This window comes from Suncus etruscus, chromosome 3, assembly GCF_024139225.1.
Source record: "Suncus etruscus isolate mSunEtr1 chromosome 3, mSunEtr1.pri.cur, whole genome shotgun sequence".
Classification (NCBI taxonomy): Eukaryota; Metazoa; Chordata; class Mammalia; order Eulipotyphla; family Soricidae; genus Suncus; species Suncus etruscus.
Genome location: NC_064850.1, coordinates 41,214,565 through 41,238,847, shown reverse-complemented (window position 1 = coordinate 41,238,847; position 24,283 = coordinate 41,214,565).

Here is a 24,283-nt window from a genome sequence, read left to right as displayed (position 1 = left end):
TTGGAGGAAGGCGCCTGGGCTTGCGTTTAGAACAGCCTGGGAAGGGGCCCGACCCCGCACTCTGTGTGCCGCACGCAGCAGAGTGCAAACTCTGTTTTGTTTTGATAGGAGGATCAATGATTGAAGGGGACAGTCTCACTTTATGCCAGGTCAATTAGGGACAAACTGGCATTGCGGAACTCTTCTCCGGGCCTTCCTAGATTCTTTTCACTGGGTCCACAGAAGCCAATCCTGATTGGCTTGCAGCCTTCCAGCAAAGGGAATACACATGCTCTCATGCACAAAGTCCTATCTCTCCATTTGGCTCTGCTGCCAGGTCTCCCTGGAGACCGGACCTGGCTCCTTGGTGGTGTGCGAGCTGGTGCAGAGTGTGACTATGCTTCATGTGGAGCTTTATGTAACGTGCATCCATCTGATCAGAAGTAGATCATGACTGGCTGTCTAGGGGTCCATTCCTCAAGGCAACATCACCCAAGAATAGGGAACATGTACTATCAGCATCGTGGAAGGTGAAGTCAAAATTAGTAGTGAAGAAGGAGTTCTCTATCCTTTTGGGAAGTGCCTGCTTTCCAAGGCCACCACCAAGACAGGCAAGTGGAGTGGCTATTATATGGGAGTAAAGGAGACAGTAGCTCTTGGAGTCCTAAGAATGTGGAGCTGGCATCTGAGAGCCAGTGCCTCCTTAAAATATTGTAACTTTCTTTGCTTCTCTCCTACTGTTTCCTTAAAATGGACATGTTAACATATTTCAGGATTCTTATGAAAATGAAATCATTTTTACATAGTGGTTAGCACTCTCCCTCACACCTTGGTTGCAAAACCTAGTTCTGCCTCTGAATGTCTTAATCATAGACACATTAAAGAAGAACATGACTTTTCCTCCAAGTTTTAGATACTTTATCCAAGTTTTTAGAATATCAGAAACTTCAGTTACTTTCTGCATGTTTATATTTGCCATTGTATCCACCCCAGGGACTCTGTCAAGCTTTCAAGGGGGTAAGACTTGAACACGGGGCCTTTGAAAAGTCACTGTATGCTTGAGTCTTGGGAAGGTATAGAGTAGTCATCATTCCTAAGTCATGTGCAGAATTAGAGAGGCAGACTGATTCCCATCTTATCCACAAGATAATGGAAGGACCAAAACAATACGTTAATATTCTTTCCAGAGATTGAGAACCTAGAATTGGAGCCCACATCTGCCTGAAGTTCAAGATACTTTCTTTTGTTATGTGTGTGGGTCACACCCACAGCACTAGGGGTTACTCCTAGCTCTGTGCTCAGAAATTATTTCTGGCAGTTTGGGGAACCATCTGGGATGCCAGAGATCAAGGTGGGTCAGCCACATGCAGGGCAAGCCCTCCCTGCTGTACTATAATATCAGATGCCTTTCTTATGACTCAATCCTTAGCTGTACACTCTCAACACTTCTTGCTCTAAGCACTGATTCTTATTTTTTTGTTGTTGTTGTTTTTGGGCCACACCCAGTAATGCTCAAAGGTTACTCCTGGCTATGTGCTCAGAAATCACTCCTGGCTTGGGGGGGGGGGACATATGGGACACAGGGGTCCATCCTAGGCTAGTGCGGGCAAGGCAGACACCTTATGGCTTGCGCCACCACTCCAGCCCTAAGCACTAATTCTTAATGAACTCCCAGGCAGCATGGTTTCTTCTCTCTTTTTTTTTTATTTTAGGTTTTGTACTATGCAAAATGCACTATTGGAAGCCATTGTTGCTGTTTCTTATTGTGGTATTCATCACAAGAACCACTTAGGGGTCCTTCTACATTTCCTGGCAAAATGTTTGTACAAGACCTTATACTCATTGCTTTCTGCATCACTTTGGATTACCCCAAGTGGCAAAAACCCTGGGAAGACAGTTCAGAAAACAGGAAAATTTACAAAAGATTCCAGAACCCAGAAACCTGAACAAGGTGTTTAATTACTTATCTAGGTGCTCTTGATTCTCATTTTTCTCCTAACAAAACTGCAGATGAAATATTTCTCTATTTTCAGTATGTTGATTATTGAGTTTGTATTGGAGTAATTACTTCTTTGCCTATAGCTTCCAAAGCATATGTCCAAATTTGTATCCACTGTGGAAATTCAACTCCAACAGACCAGTATACATGTGATCCCTTGGCATTCAATGCATGTATTCAAAATTAAAACAAACCCTCCAACGGGGTATTTTTAGAGTGATCTGATTTCATTTGATTCAGCACACAAAGCTCCCACTTAATCAGTATTCCCATCCCTTGGAGTCAACAAAGCTTGCAGATCAAGAGCCAAGAGACCCTAAACCAAGGATGACCTTCTGAGACATGACGGGGGAAGGAGAAAGAGTGCTCAGATGGTGAAGTAGTAAAGCTGGAAAGCTTTGATCATGGTATCCCGAGGCCTAAGAGAGACCATATGTAAGTTTGCAGAATACCAGGGAGAATGGAGTGGAGCTGTGTGGGCAGGCCTAGATGTTATAGATGGATTTGAGCTGAAAGCCATGGAACTTTCCATGGAACACTTAACTGAAATACTGGAATGCTTCTGGAAGCTTAAAAGGTCTACTGCAGGACAATTGGGCCCACACTCTGCCACTTCTATGTGGAAGCCATGATCTCAGAATATAACCACTTTTGGGGTTGCTTATTTAAAGAACTAAGTTCAATGCGGTCATCAGGCAGATGTGAATCCAATCTGGCCTAATAAGAAGAGATGAAAACATACACACACACAGAAAGGGGAGTGTAAGGACATTGCAAGAAGGTGGCCATCTGAAATCACACAGAATCCCACCTTGATGACAAATAGATCCTGGAGTTTTAGCTTCCAGAAAAGCAAGAAGATGCAACTCAGCTGCTGATGCCCCCATTCTCTGATGGTTCTTTATGGAAATCCTTGGAGATTCACAGAAGGTCCCTGGCAGGAAATCCACCCTGGGTTCATTTTTGGAACAAATTGACACATTGCTATGTTGGAATTTTTAGCTGTCTTGTTGTCTTTTTTCCTTTCCTTTTTTTTTTCCTTTCCTTTCCTTTCCTTTCCCCTTTCCTTTTCCTTTCCTTTTCCTTTCTTTCCTTTCTTTCCTTTCCTTTCCTTTCCTTTCCTTTCCTCTTTCCTTTCCTTTCTTTCCTTTCCTTTCTCCCTTCCTTTCCTTTCCTTCCTTTCCTTTCCTTTCCTTTCCTTTCCTTTCCTTTCCTTTCCTTTCCTTTCTCTTTCTTTCCTTTCCTTCCTTTCCTTTCCTTTCCTTTCCTTTCCTTTCCTTTCCTTTCCTTTCCTTTCCTTTCCTTTCCTTTCCTTTCCTTTCCTTTCCTTTCCTTTCCTTTCCTTTCCTTTTAGATTTTTGGACCACACCCAGCTATACTCAAGGGTTACTCCTGGCACTGCACTCAAATATCACTTTTAGCTTGGGGACCATATGGAATGCTGGGGATCAAACTCAGGTTTGATTTGCAAGGCAAATGCCCTACCTGCCATGCTATCTCTCTGGCCCAATAAGACTTATTTCTTTTTAGTTTTTTTTTTGGGGGGGTCACACCTGGTTATACCCTTGGCTTACTACTGATTCTGTGCTCAGGGTTTACTCATGGCAATGTTATGGTGACAATATGTGGTGCTGGGACTCAAATTTTAGTTAATTAAGTGCAAATTAAGCACCTCACTTGTTGTACTATCTCTTCAGCCTCTGGATGGGTTTTATTTCGAAATCAGTGCTTATTCCATGTCTTTAGTTTTGAATACTGGGCTCTAGCTCCTTATTAAAAAGAAGATTTTTTGTCATTGGTTAATTTATTTCTTATGCTTTCATTATTCCTTTTAATCAACATATACATACTTAAGAAAGAAAAGAATTCTTCCCGGACCAGGTATATCATGTAGTGACTCTGTGGAACTTTGTATTTACCCATAAAATAGCCAATGCCTCACCATATTGGCAACTTGGGAAACACCAAGTTCAAGCCAAGTAGTAGAGGACATGGAATTAATCAGAATATTCTTTGAAGATTACAACAGGGAATTAGTGAGGCTTGGTAGCAGGAGATTATGGTTTGGGGCAGAAAATCTGAAGAATGTTATCTCTAACGAGTCCCAAATCCATAATTAGATTTCTTGATTCCAGAGCTACCTGTTTCCTGGAAAGAAAACTTGTCCTTTCATATGTCCTTGCTGCCCCCAGCTAACCTTTAAAGAGGTGGCTTTAAAATTAGAATAAACCCCATCTATGAAGTCACCCAAAAAGCAAAGAAAGCAATGTAGCTGGTTTGCATTATCAGCTGGTTTGATTTATCTCTATGAATTCACCCCAAAAGCGATGAATGCAATGGAAGCAGTTTGGTGGTCTTGGAGGTAAATCATGGGCTGACTTTGCATTGGCCATGAAGAAACAACTTAAGGGAAAGAAGAACCAAATCTAAGAATGGGAACATGGATGGCTGAGCATGGCCAGACTATGTTGGTGAGAGTCCTGAGTTAGCAAAGCTGGGTAGAGTTTGTGTCCATCCTAAGTATGCCAGGATCTGACTTGACTTCTCTTGGAGATGTCAAAACAGCCTCTAACACCTCCTTAAAATTCTCTTTCTGCCCAAAGCTCAAGCAGAGTGGGAGGTCAGCTCAGCTCGTGCGGGGTCATGCTCACTTCCTTTTGATCAGAGACATAGGCAATCCAGACTATGCTGGGGAGGGTGGCTGCCAGCTCAGCCATGGCTGTGTCTTACCCCACAGGGCGTGACTAACATGAGGCAGCGCTGAGCCCGCTCCTCCCTTGATTTGAAGGGAGGAAATTTGAGACAATCATGCCCCCCACCCCAGCCCCATTGCTCCTCTGATACTAGCAGGGGGTTCACTCCATGGCCCATGAGGTCTTTTTTATGTCCAATGTCTGCCTTAAAAGGCATGGCTTTCAGATTGCTTTAAGCTGACACCCTGGGAGACTCTCCCCTGAAATGCTTAGTTTGATTAATTTTGTTTTCAGTATGTTTATTTATTAATTTAAAATTAAAACTATATCAGAAAGAAAAGAAAACTAAAAGAAATAAAAGAAATCCTCATTTCTGGTCTCTACTATGTCTTGGTGGTTACATTTCAGAGTCAAAGGGAGAATGCCAAAATCCACCTCTAGGAATGTTGACTTGGCAACCTGGCATTAAATATGGACAGCCAATTTGGGCAACCTGCTGGGAGCTGACAGGTTTGGAGATTCTGGCATTTATCAGAACATTCTAGAAAACAAAAACAAAATCAAAAACAGAAGACAGAAGGTCTCATTGCTATGCCTGCATGCCACCAAAAGACCCAGATTAGAAAAGCCCAGTAGTGATGGGATGGGAACTTCCAGTACAAGTCTTAGAACAAGAGGATTTTCCTTTCTCCCTAAGTTACTGAGGTGTTGTCAATAACCACTGTTGTATATCCACCTTAGAGGAGTTGGGTTGCTCCTGGGGAACAGTTAGAGAAGTGACTCAGAAAAATCAGGAAGCCCCAACCAACCTTAAGGGTTGAAGACAATGAATGTAGTGCTGAAAAGATACAGGTCATGCAGCTCTCCAGACCTCTGTAATCACATCCCTTCATAGCTGCTTCCTGTGCAATTCTACCTCCAATAAGAGGTAATCAGTGAGGGATTTGGTTTGGGGATCCTGGTTCTGCCTTACTGAGACTGGAAGAGTGATCTATCACAAGTACCTCTGAACATGCTTACTCAGTTCATTAAATCAGGTTGGTCTTGAAACTAGGATTTGGATCCTGAATTTCGATTCTGAAATTTGAATACCTGAAATCCCTGTGTGAAACAAGCACAAAGAAGAGGATGAAAAAATCACCTGAGGTCAAATGTGCCTCAGAACCATTTTAAAGGAGGGGAGCTTCACTCTAGGGCAAACAGAGGTGACAGTTTATTGACTCATTAAGAACTAGCTACTTATTCTTTTACTCATATCTTGTGTTGAGCCAACCTTGCATGCCCTGGATGATTTTTAATTGGTCATGATGGTGTATGATCTTTTTTTGACAAACTGTTGAATTTTATTTACTAATCTTTTTCTGAGGATCTTTGCATTTGCGTTCACCAAAGATATTGACCTATAAATCAGTTTTTTTGTGGTCTCTCTGTTTTTGGTATCAGGTTTGCTTCATAGAAATATTTAGGAGTATTTTGGTTTCTTCAATTTCCTGAAAGAACCTTAAAAGATTTGGCAGTAGGTCATCTTTACAAGAAAAAAAAAAAACATCTAATCCCATCAAAAAATGGGGAGAGAAAATGAACAAACACGTTGTCAAAAAAGAAATACAAATGGCCAAAAGGCACATGAAAAAAATGCTCCACATCACATTTCATCAGGGAGATACAAATAAAAACAACTATGAAGTACCATCTCACGCCACAGTGAATGAGAACAAGCAGTGCTGGTGGGGATGTGGAGAGAAAGGAACCCTTATTCACTGCTGGTGGGAATGCCGTCTAGTTCAACTTTTATGGAAAGTGATATGAAGATTCCTCCAAAAACTGGAAATTGAGATCCCATAGATCTATCTATACCATTCCCAGGGATATACCCTAGGAACAACAACAACAAAAATACAAAAATCCCTTCCTCACACCTATATTCATTGCAGCGCTATTTACAATAGCCAGACTCTGGAAACAACGAAGATGCTCTTCAACAGATGAATGGCTAAAGAAACTGTGGTACATATACACAATGGAATATTATGCAGCTATCAGGAGAGATGAAGTCATGAAATTTTCCTATACATGGATGTACATGGAATCTATTATGCTGAGTGAAATAAGCCAGAGGGAGAGAGATAGAAGCAAAATAGTCTCACGCATCTATGAGTTTTAAGAAAAATAAAAGACATTTTTGCAATAATTCTCAGAGACAAAAGAGAGGAAGGTTGGAAGGTCTAGCTCACGACATGAAGCTCACCACAAAGAGTGATGAGTGCAGTTAGAGAAATAACTCCACTGAGAACTGTCATAACAAGTGAATGAATGAGGTAAGTAGAAAGCCTGTCTAGAGTACAGGTGGGGGGGTGGGGATGGAGACTTGGGACATTGGTGATGGGAATGTTGCACTGGTGAAGGGGGGTGTTCTTTACATGACTAAAACCCAACTACAATCATATTTGTAATTAAGATGTTTAAATAAAGATATTAAAAAGATAGTACAATGATTTAAAAAAGAATATTATATATATAAAAATGTGGGTTCTTGAAGTCTCTGTGACCAACTCAGAGATGGCAGGAACTATATCTAAAGCAGGGGGATCTGTGCTGAGGAGAGCAGAGGCAGTGCTGGCAGAGGTGATGAATTTTCTGAACCAAAATTAAAGTATCCACTGGCTCCAAGAAAAAGAACTATCTTTTTCTTCTTGAGCTTCCCAAATATGGGAGGTTTGTGTTTATTTGGTTAGTTTCTAAAACAATATTTGCAAACTTCCTAATGCAGATGCATCTTTCAGAGATAATATCTCTGAGAGGAACTAAGATACTACAGCACATTAAATTAGAGAATCATAACCCTTGTCATCTCCATATTTCTCTCTTCCAAAGTGATCAGAACCTATGACAGACTGAGCCAGTACTAAATGCTTATGAAGAAAAACAATACAATCTCAAGAAGAAAAGAAACTTTGAGAGAGGAGGGATTCCCTTGCTTTATGAAGACATTTCTCTAACTTGTGGATGCCAAGAAACGTTTTTGCAGGCCCCTTAGACTTGGGGTAGACAGTGAATTAACTTTTCATTCCCCTAGGATAATACTAAATATATTATCAGTATTATTAGTATAAATTGGATTTCTGTGAACCAGCATTTTTAGAAGCTACACCCTTGAATACCTTTCATTTGACAATTCTTGTTCTTCATCGATGTTATAATGAATCTATGCTAAATGAGAAGACATTATTCAGAAACCTGCCAAACTCATATCATAGTTTCCACGGCTGCTTTGTGGGCAAATACATTCCCATTGTCCATGTTAACTATGATGCCAGAAAATGACCACCGAGAGGCAAATTATAGCTACTGAGTTATGCAATCAGAAGTTAGAGCTCCCTAACTGTTCTGTGGCTAATTCCTCCAAATTTCACTCAGTAGTAATCAAGGGTTCTTGCCAGCACAAATCAAATCTTCACTCAACACCTAGCATAAGAACCTGGTAGAACTTCCTTCATCTGGCACTTTGGGGAAGGACATATTTGATCTGGATGTATCTGGAGTACAGCTCCAGATGCAAACCTCAATCACAGTTGGAAAGAAGGAAGGTCCAGAGAGGTAGCTCATATTTGGGCTCCCGGCCAGTCCAACTCCTATTTCCCCACTGCACCTCTCTTATATTCTTTCTCTCCTCACCATCAGCTTTTCTTTCATATCTCAAATTCATGTTCCAGTCTTTTTCACAGCCAGGGAACAGACAGAAATTTCAGCTCTGACTCCTAGAGATTTTTTGGCAAAAGATTCTGAATTCCACTTCTCTAACCCTTGGCACAAGATCTGCTCAGCTCAGCTCATGCTTCTCAACTGAACACTTAAGAGTTGAGGTCCCCAACAAAGAATGTTTACCTTGAAGCTAAAACCAAGTCTCTGCAAATGCAGAGAACATGCAAAGTAAACCTCCTGTCTTTGAGAACTTCACCCTAGGAAGAATTTTTGCCCACAACGCTTGAGACAAAAATATCTTTTCTTACTGTTTCTCCTGTCTTCATTCTAATATTCTAGCGTCAGGTGATCATAGGGTGAACCAGGGACCTAGAGAAAGGTGACTTATAGGTTCATGATTACCTCTAAACTCTAGCTGATTTCTATAAGAGTTTTGGTTGTAGTGATGGGTTGTCTTTAGGAAACACTCCTGTAATCTGTGCTTGGAATACCTCCCCACTCTGTCACATCTATTGGGAGCACAATGTCGTCCAGATGGCACAGAGGATTTGAATCTCTTTGATTGTCCAGGCTGAGAAATCTGTAACTAAAAAGGGATGGGGGAAATCTTTCAGTTGTACAGAGACAGAGGCTATTTGTGAATTTGTGAACTTTCTTCAACTTTAGAGGGTGGGTAGAATTGTTGGAGGAGTTTGGGTTCTGAATAATGTCTGGAGAAATGGGAAGTTCTTCCTCATGTCAGGAATCCATAAAGTCAGTGTAAAGATTGTGTCTTCCATTACAATAAAACAGGATAAAAGCTTGTAGTAGAATTCCAAAAAGAAGCTATATCTTCATCAGCTAACTCATACATACTGTGTAGAGTCCCACCTTAAAACACAACAGAATTAATGAATTGTGAAATCACACTGGCAATAAATTGTCAAGGTTAAAGCACATTTGCAAGCCTCTAATATATTTTTAAACTTTAATAATCCATGGCTCCAATAATTATTCTTTTTAGAAAAATATAAACATTTAATTAGCTATAAATGTAGCTAAAACTAGAGGGAAAAAGAATTTTCAAGTTAATCAATGAACAAGGATTATAATATTTGGGTGTTTGTCAATTTTTGAAAAATGAATCACTTGATGAAAAGTGTTATTTTTTTTACCTTAAATGTCTTCATTATGTCAAATTAAGCTTTTCATTCTTTATGAAAAGGACACTCAAGTGATCATGCTCAGTCCTCACAAGCCTATATCTGGCTTGGGTGGTTCACAGAGCCACACCTGGGACAGTCTTGTCTTACCTGCTTGTAACTGGTTTGTCACCAGTGACAGAGCAATCAGAGGCAAGAGGGACATGTTTTTAGACACAGAGTAGGAATGGGTGCTCCCAGGGAGTGATGGACTGGTCGCAAATCCAGCACAACAAATCTATGAACCCCAAACTTATACATTTCAAGCACTAAGTGGGGCATGGCACCTTTTCCAAAAGGCCTCCCCATTCAATAACCAACACCAAAATGAATGCTTGGGACATGGTATCTGTATATTTTCCAACTGTACAGATCACAAGGCCGTATCACCAAAGAAGTCAATAAACCAATTAATCCATATACCATTGGAGTGCTATCAAGTGATTTAAGTATTTAAAATATAGTCACTCATTTAAATTTAAAATGTCCAATGAGTTGATACTATTCATATTGCTACTTTACAAGAGAGGAAACTGAGGCACAGATATAAAGAAATTTACATAACTGTCCATTGCTGATAAGATTCAGGCAGGGATTTGGACCTAGATTTCCTGCCCTGTGTTTTTCTCAGCTGCACTAATAAAGGGAGGGAAAACAAGGAGAGAAGACTTCTTGCAGGTCATGATACTTTTACAAAAGCTCTCTAGAGCCTTTTCACAATCAAGCAGTTCAGAGTGAACATCTTAAAAATGAGGATTGAGCAGTCAGCATATGGAGGTAGAGTAATGGTCAGAGGAGCAGGTAGTGGCCTGAAATGATGGGGAAGATGAACATAAAGAGTAATTATAGGCATAGCACAAAACTAAAATCTTAGAAAACCAAAAAGGGTTTTTTTTTTTGTGTGTGAGGTCAGAGTAACTATTATTGGTCCCCATTGACCCCTTGTCATGGAACCATTGACCGAGATTCAAGTAATGACTTGGACTATTCCAGAATTGACAGGAATCACATATTATTCCTGCTTCATGTAATTCATCCTATAGATCTTCTATGGTTAGGAAGATAGATTCTATTTGAGGTTTTTACCAAGATACATGTTTATCCAAGGACTACAGACTAGCTGATGGTGTAAATCATCTAGTACTGGGAGATTCCAGTTTTCAGCATAGTTGAGAGATGGAGCTGGCTCAGAAAGTTTCTTCCTAGATTCATTTCCTTAAGGATTTGAATGGGAAAAGGAGCATATATTCTTGGAATCAAAGGAGGGAGACATCCAAACATAAGCTGTCTCAGGTTTGAATCAAGATAGCAACCCCACATACTGCCTTGAAAAAAAGTTTAGCCAACAAAGTAAAGAGAATAGTAATGGCCTTAGGATAAAGTAGAGAGTGCAGGTGAAAAACAAGTGTCGGGGGTGGGAGGGGGATTCTATCTATGTGATCTCTATATCCCTATATGAGTGGTTGGTCTAGCAGGTTCTTAAAGGCTATGCTCTGTTCTCTGGGAGATATGATACCTCAGTAAATGAGCACAGTGAATCAGATTTGAATATTCTCAAAACTCTAGTCTCTTTTTCTCCTTTGCTGGAGAAAAAATGGGATCTTTGAGTTGGAATCGAATGAGCTGAGAAATATTTAGAATCTTCATTCAGTGATGCTGGAAAAATACAAACTCTGTGTGAGTGATTGTATGCCATCTCTATCGCTGCTTCTCCATCTCTTCTCTTCTTCAGGGAAACCATCCTTCGGAGGGCATCCATTCTGGATTTTGAACCATACATTTGGGTTAGGCTTTCCTGTGAAGAAGAGAGATGTTAATTTTTAGAAACAATTATTGTGATGACCTTGATGATTAAGTAGGATAATTAAACCACGTTGTGACTAATATGCTTTATATCATAAACATTGCTTTCTTATCTACTGACTGGGGGAAATGCCATTTTTGAAAAAAAAAAAAAAAGAGTATTTTTAACATGATTAGCAAGCCATCTGTTGACATTTGAGTGCAATCTCTCATGAAAGTCCCCAGCTTACAGCTTCTATCCTAGCAAGTTCTATCCTAGCAAGAACCCAAAATAGGACTGCCTTTTGCAGTTCCTTCAAAAATAAGGTGATTTAGAAAGGGCACTCTCTAGAAAATGCACACATACATTTTCCTTGTACCTAGGCCATCCCTTAGGAGACCCTCAGGAGCTCTGACTTGATCACTAGAGAACCTGTGTTTCTCTTTATCTCCCTCCTTTTTTCTTTCTCATGCAGTGGAAAGAACATAATGAGTTTTTTTTTTTTTCTATTTAAATGGACATGGCTCAACATTCACTAAGCATTAGGATTCTTCTGTTTGTGGGTCAGAGATACCCAGTGGGAACTAATAAAAGTAGAAGCCTCAAAAGGGTCTGAAAGGAGGCAATAGGTTCTGGAATCAAGAGATGCCTAACTGGAGTTCTCCCTTCGGTCTTGTCAACACTACCTGGGCCTTAACTGTTCTCCTCTTTCAATCAGTGAACACATCATTTATTGGTTCCCAGGGTTGGGGAGACTCTCCTAAGGCTTATAGTATCAAACTAAATATTCAAGAAACATGGCTGTGGGGTGATAAAGAGTTGCTGCACCAAACGACCAACTGAATTTTATGTGCTCTATGTAAGTCAACAAGTGATTGTGTGGATGCCTTCTAGAAAGTAGTATGTGAGAATGATGCACTTCCTGGAGTTATACAAAGTATCAAAAGATGGGCGCGGAGAGATAACACAGTGGCGTTAGCCTTGCAAGCAGCCGATCCAGGATCAAAGGTGGTTGGTTCGAATCCCAGTGTCCCATATGGTCCCCCGTGCCTGCCAGGAGCTATTTCTGAGCAGACAGCCAGGAGTAACCCCTGAGCAACGCCGGGTGTGACCCCCCCAAAAAAACCCAAAATATCAAAAGATGAAAAATTCCTGGCACAAGAGGCAGGCAAGAGTGCAGGAAAGATGGCAGACAGGAAACTGAGGGCATTGGTGGTAAGAAATGTGCACTGGTGACAGAATTGGTATTGGACATTGTATGACTGAAACTCAGTCATGAACAACTTTGTAACTATATATCTCATGGTGATTAGCAGAAGAATTAATTTATAAGAAAAAAAAATATGGGGAGGGGGAAAAGAAAAAGAAAATAAAAAAATGTAAAATGAAGGAAAATATTAATCCAAGAAGAGAGTCTGACCCATGAAATTAAAAAATATTAAATAGAGTTTGGAACTGGTTAGAAAGAAGAGATGTTTCTTTTATCCTATTAAGAAGGAAAAATTAATAGAAGGAAAATCAGGTTCCACGATATATTAACTGTGCATCATAAATAATCTGAGCTTCATTTAAAGACTGTAGAGATATCAGAAAGAATAGTTACATAATTACATTTCAGTGCCAGAATGACATTCTTTTCTTTTTGCTAATTTTGAAACTCTTAATTCAATATTTTATTAATTATCAGTGTTTATTTTGCTGCTGTGGTGGCCACACCCAGGGTAGGTGGTGTTGGGGATCTAACTTAGCACATCATGTATATTTGGTTCATGTTATACTATTGACTTACACCCCAACATTTGGATTTATTTTAAATAAAGATTATTAATAATAATAATTATTATTAAGCTTTGGAGGCCATACCCAGTTGTGCTCAGGATTGACTTCTAGTTCTATACTCAAAGATAACTTCAGATAGGATAGGGAAACCATACAGGGTACTGGGGAATCCAATCCACGGCAGATGCATGCAAGACCAGCACCCTATTCATTATACTATCTCTCCATATTCGTGCAGTAGAACATTATTATTATTATACTAAGAAGAAAATGTCTTCTCAGTGCTGCAAATTCTTCCTCCCACTTTCTCCTCTCTCATGAATGCCTGTCTGAAGGGTCTTCTCCTAAACCATATCATGTCCTTCAATCTTAGGAACCTTTTCCCTCTGGTGAGTTCTCAGACCAACTCCATGGCAGTGATTTGGCTCTCCTTTGTGTTAGATTTATATATTTCTGTGTCTTAAACCTCTCTCCTCCCATTTTAATAAGATCACATCATCTATGTCTTGTTATTAAAAAAAAAAAAGCTCAACTAATTGCATTTGATTTATTCCTGGTCACTTGTGTAATTGGATGAGCTTGGAGGAAATGGGATTTGGAGATGGGAACAAGGTCTGGGCCAGACAGGTTCCAGGACTCTGTGACTATCACTCAGCTCTCAGCTGACCACTCAGACACATTCTTACAGGAACCAAGTAGCAAAGCCCAAATTATATCCTGTAGGAGAATGACAGGGTCAGATAGGAGTCAGAAAAAGAAACCAATTTTTCAAAGTGTTCTTTTTAATTATTTACTTTGCGGGTGAAACAAGATTGTAGGATTTATCAAGGAGCCAGTGGCCATTCCTGAGATGGTTCAATGCTCAGGCTCAAAGGTGCCAGGACCTACCAGGATCTTGCCATCAAAGTAGAGGTGAGAGAACATGACATATGGTGCCAGATTGAACTTGGGGTCTTGCATAGGCAGAGCCTGAGCCATTGACCCTATCTATTTCTTAGGCCCCCCAAATATTTAAGTTTCTGGGCAGCTTTGCAGAGAACAATTCCTGGGCACTAATTTGGGGAGAGGGAAATACAATGTGGGTCAATTCCAAAGTTTGCTGAAATGGGTAATTCAATGTGTGTGTGTGTGTGTGTGTGTGTGTGTGTGTGTGTGTGTGTGTGTGTATGTGTAGAGTAGAGAAAAAGAGAGAGGGAGAGAGAGAGAAAGAGATGAGAGATTGGAGAAAGAGGAAAGAGAAGTGAGGGGACTGGGTTTGTCCTAGGCCATCAATTAGAAGGTAGAAAGCCAGTGGTAAGAATGACCTCAGAAAAATCATTTTCTGTGTTGGGGATTACTCCCAAAGGTGCTTGGAGAAAATTTATGGTGCCAGGGTTCCAACCTGGGATTTTTTTGGGGGAGGGCAGAGCTAAAAGTAAGCAAGGAGGGCATTTTCCATGCAAGCAGCCAACTTGGGTTTGAACCCCAGCATCTCATATAATCATCTGAGCACCACCAGGCATGAGTCCTAAGCACAAAGCCAAGAATAAACCCTGAGCACTGCCAAGTGTGATCCAAAAACAAATAAACCCTTAAAATCCTGGGGTTCTTGCATTGCAGAGTACCTTGAGCTGTCTTCCTGAGCTTAGTAATGGTTGTCTGTCTCTAGAGTTGTACTTGAGCTCTCATCAGCTTAGGGGCTTAAATATTTTCCATGCTTTCTCTCTAGCCCCAAGAAGAAGCTAAGGTGATCGGACAGTCTCAAGATTCTGTGAGTATTCTGTATTCTGCTGAATACAGCGGTCAGAGAGCAGCTGACTGCTACATCTGGCCTTCCTTACTCCCCACTGAGCCTTCACTTTCGTTTGAATCTGACCCCACTATGAAAAACTGAGCTGAAATGTCACCCTCCCCCTTCCAGAGGAAACTGGGCTTTGGAATCCCATGCCTTAGAGCTCACCACTCACCGAGAAATCATCTCAAGACTCATTTTCTAACCCTTTGTGTCTCACTTATGCAGACAGGCAGCCCCCAGTCCAGCCCCTCTGGGACTGGCGGGTTACATGTGGCCTTGACCTTGCTGTCTGGAAGGCGTCTGGGAGGCAAGACAGAGGCAGATGGTGGGTTCCTGATATTTCATAAGAGCCTGACATTCCCCAGGCCTGTCTGCAAATGGAACACAGGCCCTAAACTACACGGTGATTTGGGAATGACCATACCACCCCTGCCTCTTTGGCCCAACGGGTCTTGAGCCTAAATTAGGGGGCTCAGAACTCCTCTAAATTTCCTATCCCCTATTCTGTTTGTGGTTTTATAGCCAGGAGAAAAAAATGAAGGAGACACAGACCCAAGTTTTCTGTGTGGCCTCAGTGGGTGCATCTGACATATCCCACTGTTCCATGATAATCCTGCTCCTGTGTCCACTTATTTGTTAGACTATAGTATTCACACATGCAGCTCAAGTGAGAAACGTCTCATGAACAAGCCAGAAATAATGCCAATTGCTACCTGATACTGACACCTTTCCCTGTGATGGAGCTGTGAACCTGCAGTCTGCCTTGGCCCCCGTGTGGCCCATAGGACGTGGCCCTGGCAGAGCTCAGCTCCTCCTGTACATGCTGCTTCTTCCCAGTCAGTTTGTTGCTTTGCATTTGCTTCTTGACACACAAACTCAAGTGACTGATGAGCAGGAGAAAAGCAGGAATGGCTTAATCAACAATAGTACCTTTTGGCAGAAGATTGGGGCCTTCCAAATTACCCCTCCCCGCCTATTTCCTCATCCCTGCCAAGGGAAAGAATGACCTACTAGCCAAAGGAAGAATTTTATAAAAAAGGTCCTGTAGGATAACACCCAGCTATTAGCCAAGACAAAGACATTCCCCCAACTTCTTCCTTTCTTAAACCTCTTCCTTTGATATTTAAAAGCAAACTGGATAGGTACTTTTGTCTCACTCTTGGCTTCCCCCTCCTGGTGGATGGATATTGGTATAATAAAAGAAGTCAGTTTTGGCTTGGTGCTCAGAGATTCCACCAGGCAAAGACTGGTTTTATGGCTTAGTTTATTTCTTCCCCACTACCCTGCTTCTTCAGACCCAGCTGCATGGGGTTTAAAAATATGGTGTCTGGGTGATCTCACTATCTAGGACCCAGAGACCCGAAAAGACCCCAACCATGGTGAGTTATTTGACCTTCTGGTGGAAAATCACCATCATGGCTTCCTTGAACAGGACTGAGTGTGCAGTGCCCTGCATTGCAACATCAGTGCACATGGTCCTGTTCTCAAAGTTGTAGAGGCCCTTTCAGGCAGGACAGAAGCAGGCAGTGAAGAGGAGAGAGCTAAAGGCTCTAAACAGTGAGACCTACCACCTTTCTTTTACCAAAGGTACTTTGAGCTAGGACCTGGGCCCACAACCTGTTTATTGAGGTCACTGATGGGATAGAAGCCAAAGAGAAATATCCATTTGAGGAGGGCCAGCAACAGGGAGATTTTAGTCCCAGACCCAGATTCCAGTCCAGTAACAAAAGTAACCACCCCAGACAACCTCAGGAGCTTAACACAGAAGAAGATGAAGATAGAAGATCTAAGCCAAGCCATAGCACAACAAGAAGCTGCTTTCAGAATCTCCTGTAATTTTAATCTAGGTTATTAATTTATTGATCCAATTTCATCAGTCATTATATTGCTAGTTAAATGGTGTGTTCTACTTGTATAGATTTTATAGCTACTGTTTTGTTCTATGGTTCTAATGCCGTACTGCAAACAAAAATATTTGTTTTCAATTTTAGTGGTTTAATATAAGTTTGCACAGTTCTGGGGAAATGCATAATGTTAGATTTTTAATGGTTCTCAGTTACCTAGTTAATGTTTTCCAGTTGCTGTTGATGTTTGATTATGTACATTATTTAGCAACTTATTCTAAAAAATTATGTTTGCTCAAGTGTTCTATTGTCCTTTTCCATAGAAGTCAATGAAAAGGAACTTCTTTCCTATACAGTATAGACTATATATACTGCATACTCTATATACTATATACTCCTTTCTATATAGTATAGACTCTTACCACAGTGTTCATTATAAGCATGTTTTAGTGAGCTTATTATCAAACTATATTTACATATATATATATATACATATCTACAGAAATGTTCTTGTAATTTTGTTTAGGGAAGTTTATAAAAGAAACTAAATGTTCTAGAGTCATATTACTGTGCTCTGTGTAAGAATGTTTAAGAAATTTCAAATTGGGCCCGGAGAGATAGTACAGCAGCGTTTGCCTTGCAAGCAGCCGATCCAGGACCAAAGGTGGTTGGTTCGAATCCCGGTGTCCCATATAGTTCCCCGTGCCTGCCAGAAGCTATTTCTGAGCAGACAGCCAGGAGTAACCCCTGAGCATCGCCTGATGTGGCCCAAAACCCCCCCAAAAAAATTCAAATTAATTGTATCTGCAGAAAGGTTCTACTGTTTACGTTCAGAAGAGTCTCTAAAAAAAATGTGACATATATAAGCAAAGAAGGAAACAGTTGATTGTTTTGAGAATGATGTATACAAGTTAAAATTTGACACTACTACAGCCAACTTTTACTATACCCATGCAAAATAACAACCCCTTTTATAAGTTCTGTTCTGGAGTTCCCACCTCTGGCAGAGAAAAGTAGAACAAAACTTATGTAAATTTTCTCATTTTTTTTTGTTTTGTTTTAAACCTAAAGGGTGGAATTAGGCAAGACAAAGGCATTCCCCAACTTCCTACTTCCTTAAACCTCTTTCTTTGATATGTAGAAGCAAACTGTATAGGTACTTTTGTCTCACTCTTGGCCTTCTCCCTCCTGGTGGATGGGTATTGGTATAATAAAAAAAAAGTCAGGGGCCGGGCGGTGGCGCTAAAGGTAAAGTGCCTGCCTTGCCTGTGCTAGCCTTGGACGGACCGTGGTTCGATCCCCCGGTGTCCCATCTGGTCCCCCAAGCCAGGAGCAACTTCTGAGCACATAGCCAGGAGTAACCCCTGAGCGTTACCGGGTGTGGCCCAAAAAACAAACAAAAAAAAAAAAGTCAGTTTTGGCATGGTGCTCACCACCAGACAAAGATTGGCTCCATGTTTCTCTCCTGACTGGTTTTGCTTATTATTTCTTTGCTGCTTCTCTGCTTCTTCAGATGATTGAGGTTTAGAAATACAGTGCTTAGAGTGATCTCACAACCAGTGGATTTTTATTTTATAAAGTCCCAAATGAATTAGTCAATGTGTTTTTGCAAAGCATTATTTCCTGAAAGAAAAAGAAAAAATCCACACTAGTCTCTTCATCCTTATATTAATTGATGCTAAGATACTCTCCATTATCAGAGAAAACCTGTGTTAAGTCTTCTCTGAACGTGACTTGTCATTTTTTTTGTGCTCAAGGCCACCTAAACTGAGCAATGTTCTCTAAAATCTGAAGGTCTTGAAACTGTTATCAATGAAATCAACCAACTTCTAAACTCTACCCAGTAAGTTTTGGCACAGAAACTGCAAACTTGAGACCCTTGTATTGGGTGTTGTGATATCATGGGTGTTGGTGTTCTCACTTGGAGCCATGTTTGGGTCTCTTTCCAGAAATACAGGTAACTTATATCCAACTTGCCAATCCTTGTTCTCGTCTGGAAAGGGGAAGGAGGTGTACATTATTGCCAATAAGTTGATAGAACTCTGAATTCTTAATTCCATTGAGTCCTTTCCTCTTTCCTGAAGTATCTCACCACTATCCATGAATCTTTCTATCATAGATACCACCCAGATAAGAGAGGAATCTTCTTCCTTATTGCCCCAATCCCTCACGAACCCTTAGGAATGACTGTATTTTGGCCACTTTTACCTCAGACTCTTGTTATACCAAGTTAATATTCTTGGTTATCCAGCTCAGCTATGGCTGCAAGCTCTTGGGCCATTAGATACTCTATAGATCTATCAGATGTGGGCTAACATTTCTGAGAGCTTGTTTTGAGGTTTTACTAGTGAATCACAGCTATTTATATACTCTTCACTGGAGTATTGTCTATCTCTAGTAGGGGAAGACTTTCCTCTTCAACCAAGCATGAGCTTAAGGAGGGACTCATATGGAGCAGTGAAGGATGAGGAGGGAACACCTACCTATCCAGCCAGATCAGCTGAATCAATGCTTGTAATCAATGGGATAACAACAGATGTGGTGGCCAAGGCTCTGATCTCAGTTTTGAGTTTCTGACTCTAGGATCCTCTGTCCCATCAACAAGGGGCAAAGTAGATGCAGGCATGTGTGTATTAGTAACCGGGGGTGTCCTTTTTTGGTGACACCTGAGCCCTAAATTGTAAGACTGGTTATATGACTGTGGCCATAACTTGTAGAAACTGCTATCAAGGTCGACTTTGCTGGAGAGTTCCATGTGCCCGACCCAACATGAGTTTTTTGATCTTCAGAAACTCTGATAAAGTGTGTGTAGGCTTTTATTAACTCTCCCCAAGTGGGAAATGCAGGTTTTTTTCCCTCCACATTTAGTAAGAAACTTTTTTGTATCTACAAAATAGTTGCTGATTACCTCCTTCCCTTCATGAAAAATTATGAAGCTGACCTACTATGATAATTCTAGATAATGCAGTGGGAGTTCTTGCTATATGAACAGCCTAAAAAAGTACCAACCACAACAAGGAAACATACCTAATCCCTTCTCCCATCAACTTCCTGTTTTGTAGTGATTAGAGTTGGCTTTCACTGTGCCACTCAGAGACCTTCTTTCTGTGTGCGGATAGCAGAAGTTCTCTTGTGCTCTAAAATGTCCCTTTCTCTGCTCCCCTTCTACCTCCTTTTATCACAGACCATCTTTCAAATGCAGAATTTCAGGACAGCACTAGAAGACCTCTAATATAAATTAGGGCTAGACCTGGGTTCTGACACCCTACCCAGGCTCCAAGTAGTTTGAAATCCTACATTGAAGTTTTTCGTGAACCTGGAATCAAAAAGTGGTGCGTACCGGGCGTCTGTTTGAACCTGTTCCTCCCCCCACTGTCCATACGGCCTGCATCCTCTAGTCCCTGTACTCATGTTTCCAGACTGTAAGGTCAGCTGGTACCCAGACAGACACATAATAGTCAAATTATACAGGAAGTTGTCAAAGGGGTTTGAACACAGACAGAGGCAACCCTTCCCCCAAGAAGGGTCAAAGGTCTGGTTCAAGTTTCTCCTTCTTCATCTGTCACACCAGGAATTGAAAACTGGGCCCTCTGAATGAGACCATTTAGAGATTTTACTCTTTTTTTTTATCTTCTTCTTCTTCTGTTTAACGTTATTCTTTGATTGCAACTTGAATCTTTTTCCAAACCACACTAGCAACTCTCATCTGAAAGAAACATGTTGAAAATATATCCAGAGTAGATTTTCTTTTTCTGACTCAGGAATGGCCCTATCTCAGGAATTATTTTTTACTATACTAAATTAGATATTCATATTTTGTTCTTCAGTCACCTCCAACAGAGACTAAAATTACCACAGTGAGGGCAAGAGGAAAGAGAAATAGAGTAAGAAATAGAGGCATGTGTCCAAGATAAGTAGTGGAGGGGAGGGCTAGAAAGATACCAGAAGTTCCTTTCTAGGGATTCAGAGAAGGTTTGGGGCCAGGAAGAAGCCTCAGCAGGCACTGGGAAAGTGGGGATAAAAAAGGGAACTTTCTCAAGGTATACTTCTCCACTGACTTCTGGTCACCAACCCCATCTCCAGAACAATCACTTCTCTGACTAGAAATAGAAGATCCAATGCATTTATCAGTTGAGTCTATAATTTATTAGTTAGGGCTATATTCCCTATTGGTGCTCAGGACCCAATTTTCAGACAACTGTTCTGAAGGTTCAGTGCCCAAGAATGGGATGCTACTCTGGTCCTGTGGTATTGAGTTACCCATTCCACTGCATCGGTGCTCAGCAACTTCCAGAGCCTTACTGAGCAAGCTGGAGATCCATATGGTGGTCAACCTTGAATCTAGGCAGCTACATGCAAGGCCAGTGAATTATTCCCATACTATCTCTCCACCCATGCTTCTGGATTTTAAGTCACAACTGACAGTGTCCCAGAATGTATTCTGTGTAAGAATGTAGGTGCTGCCCCCCCCCAAGAGGCTATTCCTAACTTTTCCTCCCACTGAGAACCCTTTGGAGGAGTATTTGCATATTATGGCCATACTCCAAGAAAGAACCATGAGCTGTGCAGAGTGAAGGGGAAAGTAGTATCTGTACCTATGCAGGCAGGGGCAGGCTCAGTGCCTCAGTTACAGACATCTCAGCCACCAAGTACTGAGAGCAGCACATAACAGGGAATTTAGATGTTTTTGCTGGATTAATGGATGGATGGATGGATGGATGAACTAATGAATGGATGGATTAATTACTTATGGCTCAGCAATTTAAGACGTGTTAGGTATCACTCACCTATTAAAAGACATGAATTACCACTGTTGGACATATATTATGAGGAGCAACGGGCTAAACTCCACCAGATAAAATTCCCCAGACTGCCAATGGCAGAAAATCAAACCATGAATCAATGCAACCATTAGGAAGCTATTACTTTCACATTAAAATTCCAGAGCTAGAGAGATTGTACAGGAGTTCAGGCACAAATATTACATATAACCTGGCCCTGGCTAGCTTGATCCTTAAACCATAGTTCTCCTAAATCTTGAGGATGTATCTTTGGAGGCCCTTGAGCACTGTAGGGCCCAAAGGAACACCACATCTTCCTGCTCTTACTTTCCACTAGTCAGCCCACTTAACCAAAATCCCTTGGATTACTTGAGTAACACTTGGTAGAACCCAAAAATAAATATACTCATAATAATAATCTATATCTTGGCTGTGCAGAGAAAGACTAGTAGTGGCTCAACTTTTCCATATAAAACCCATAGTCTTGTATTTTTGTGACTTCCATTTCTAGCCTCTGCTCTTGGGTAGTATGAGAAGTTCAAAGTGTAGAGAAAGGTGAAAATTGGGAGTGGACACGTCAGCCTTTTATCTGAAAGCCAAAATCTCCCTCAGAACCCTCCCACCCTCCACTGGCTTCTACGTTTCAGTAAGAAACTAAATATTTGCAAGTTTAAGTGTACTGATGCTCTAGAAGATGGAATATGAGAGTACCACAAGTTGGGGGCATGCAACAGCAGACATGCATCAACATGTTATTTCAGGGACAGAGACCATATTAGGTCTCCCAGTCTTACAGAAGAATTCCCCTTGATCACCAAGACTCTTAATGCTGGGACTGTGTCAGCATCCTTCCAGCTATGGGCAGTGCCATCTAGAAACATTCATGAATAGCAAGGGTTACTTCTGGTAATATTTGGTCAACTGCTCTAAGCAGCTAGATGAGCAGTGCTGAGGCCATTGGCATCATCTCTGAGGTTTTCTCAAGTGGGGCATGATGTCAGTGATAGGTATCCAAATAAGTACTGGTAAATGCTCCAACCACTCAGCTCTGCTGATGTCCCAGTTCTTCTCATGATGTGCAAATTGTCCTCTGATGTTGTTTTTATGTTTGTTTGGAGTTTTTTGGGAGCTACTTTGCACATGTTGCTTGAACGACATGTGGAATTCCTGTAAAACTCATCCCTTGTGTGGTCTCTCAGGCCCCACATTGTCTTCTTCCTATTGAATGACTTTCCATCCTTTCCAGTGTGATTTCACTATGTTTCATGTAATCTTTCCCAGCCTCATTTCCAAATAGGGGGTGTCAGGGAGGATGGGGAAATGGAAAACCTACAGATCCTTTCACAGAGTGGTTAAACAAGTCAACAAAAAAAAAAAACCATATCTTTTGTGGAAGGTGATCCCTCTGTGATCCTATGTTGTTGAGGGAGAATGAGTGAGGGAAGATTTGGGAATGAGTCATATTGTCTGTTTTTCTACTGGTCCACAGAATGGACAGTCTTGTGAGCCTGAAACTCATGAATTTTTTTTTTCAGACACTCAGCCTCTTACTGTCATTCAGTTGCCCTGACACAAACCTTAGGAGATAGAAGATGAGATTGTGGTAGATGACACTTTAAGCAATAGATCAGAGTCAAGATCTAGAGAAGCTAGCTATCTCTGTCAATAAAGCAAGTATACTAAAAGACAAGAAATTATTTTCAGAAAATTATGACACAGCATAAATGGTGTGATTCTAGCAGCCATAGAATTTAGGTTTTGCCATTTGTATCTGCTAGCTGTATTAAAACAGTACTGTGTAACAAATAACCCCCATATTTCATTGGGAACTGTGGGAGACTGCTCTAGCCTGCACAAAAATGGATGCTATCAACCTTAGCCTCTATCTCTGTGGATAGTTCCACTGAGCTGCATACGTGACTGCCGGCAGGTTCCTAGCCCATGAGCAAATAGGAAATCTTGCTATAACATAGCCCCTTGTACTAACCACAGGGCCATGAGACCAGAAGACAAGATAATATTTCCTTATATGTCTCTGGTTCCGGTCAAGCTAAAGGTTACTAAGATCAGTCATTCAGTCATTGAGTCATGCCTCCCCCTTTTTCTTTTCCCACCTCCTTTGGGCTGTGCTTAACAAGGCACACTCTATCCTTTTTCCCTTTTTGGCCAAAATACCTGTAGTAAGCATATAATTGGTGAGAAGCTTGTTTGAATTAACCAATGCTTGTATGCCCCATAAGTTTAATGTTTAGTACCTTTACTCATTTTTGGTTATGTGCCTATGCTTGGAATATAATTGGATAAGAGATGGTTTGAAATGACCAATAGTTTTTGAGACATACTTTCCCTTGTGTAAAAAATATATATATAAGTGCTTGCCTGCTTAATAAATTGCCTTTGATCAGATAAAAGACTTAGGCCTTCTTTCTAACCTCTACAGATTTTTCCCATAGATATTTCGGATCGGGTCGGCTTCAGTGAACCCACGAATAAGTTGCGGCATTCATCCCCTTCACCCTGCTGGCCGGGGTCCCCAGAAAGCCGCAGGGAACAACACTGAACCTGCATTTGACTCTTGAACAGATTCATCACATGGGTTCAGTCTGATCTAGCCTTAAATGGATTGATTTGAATGGGGCTTAATCATGTACTTGAACAACTGGGGAGATTTGGAAGCAGCTCAAGGCTGAACTCTCATGCAGAAATATGTTCTGGAGATCTTATCCATCTAGAATGAGCAGATTGAACCAGCGACATATTTTCAAGGC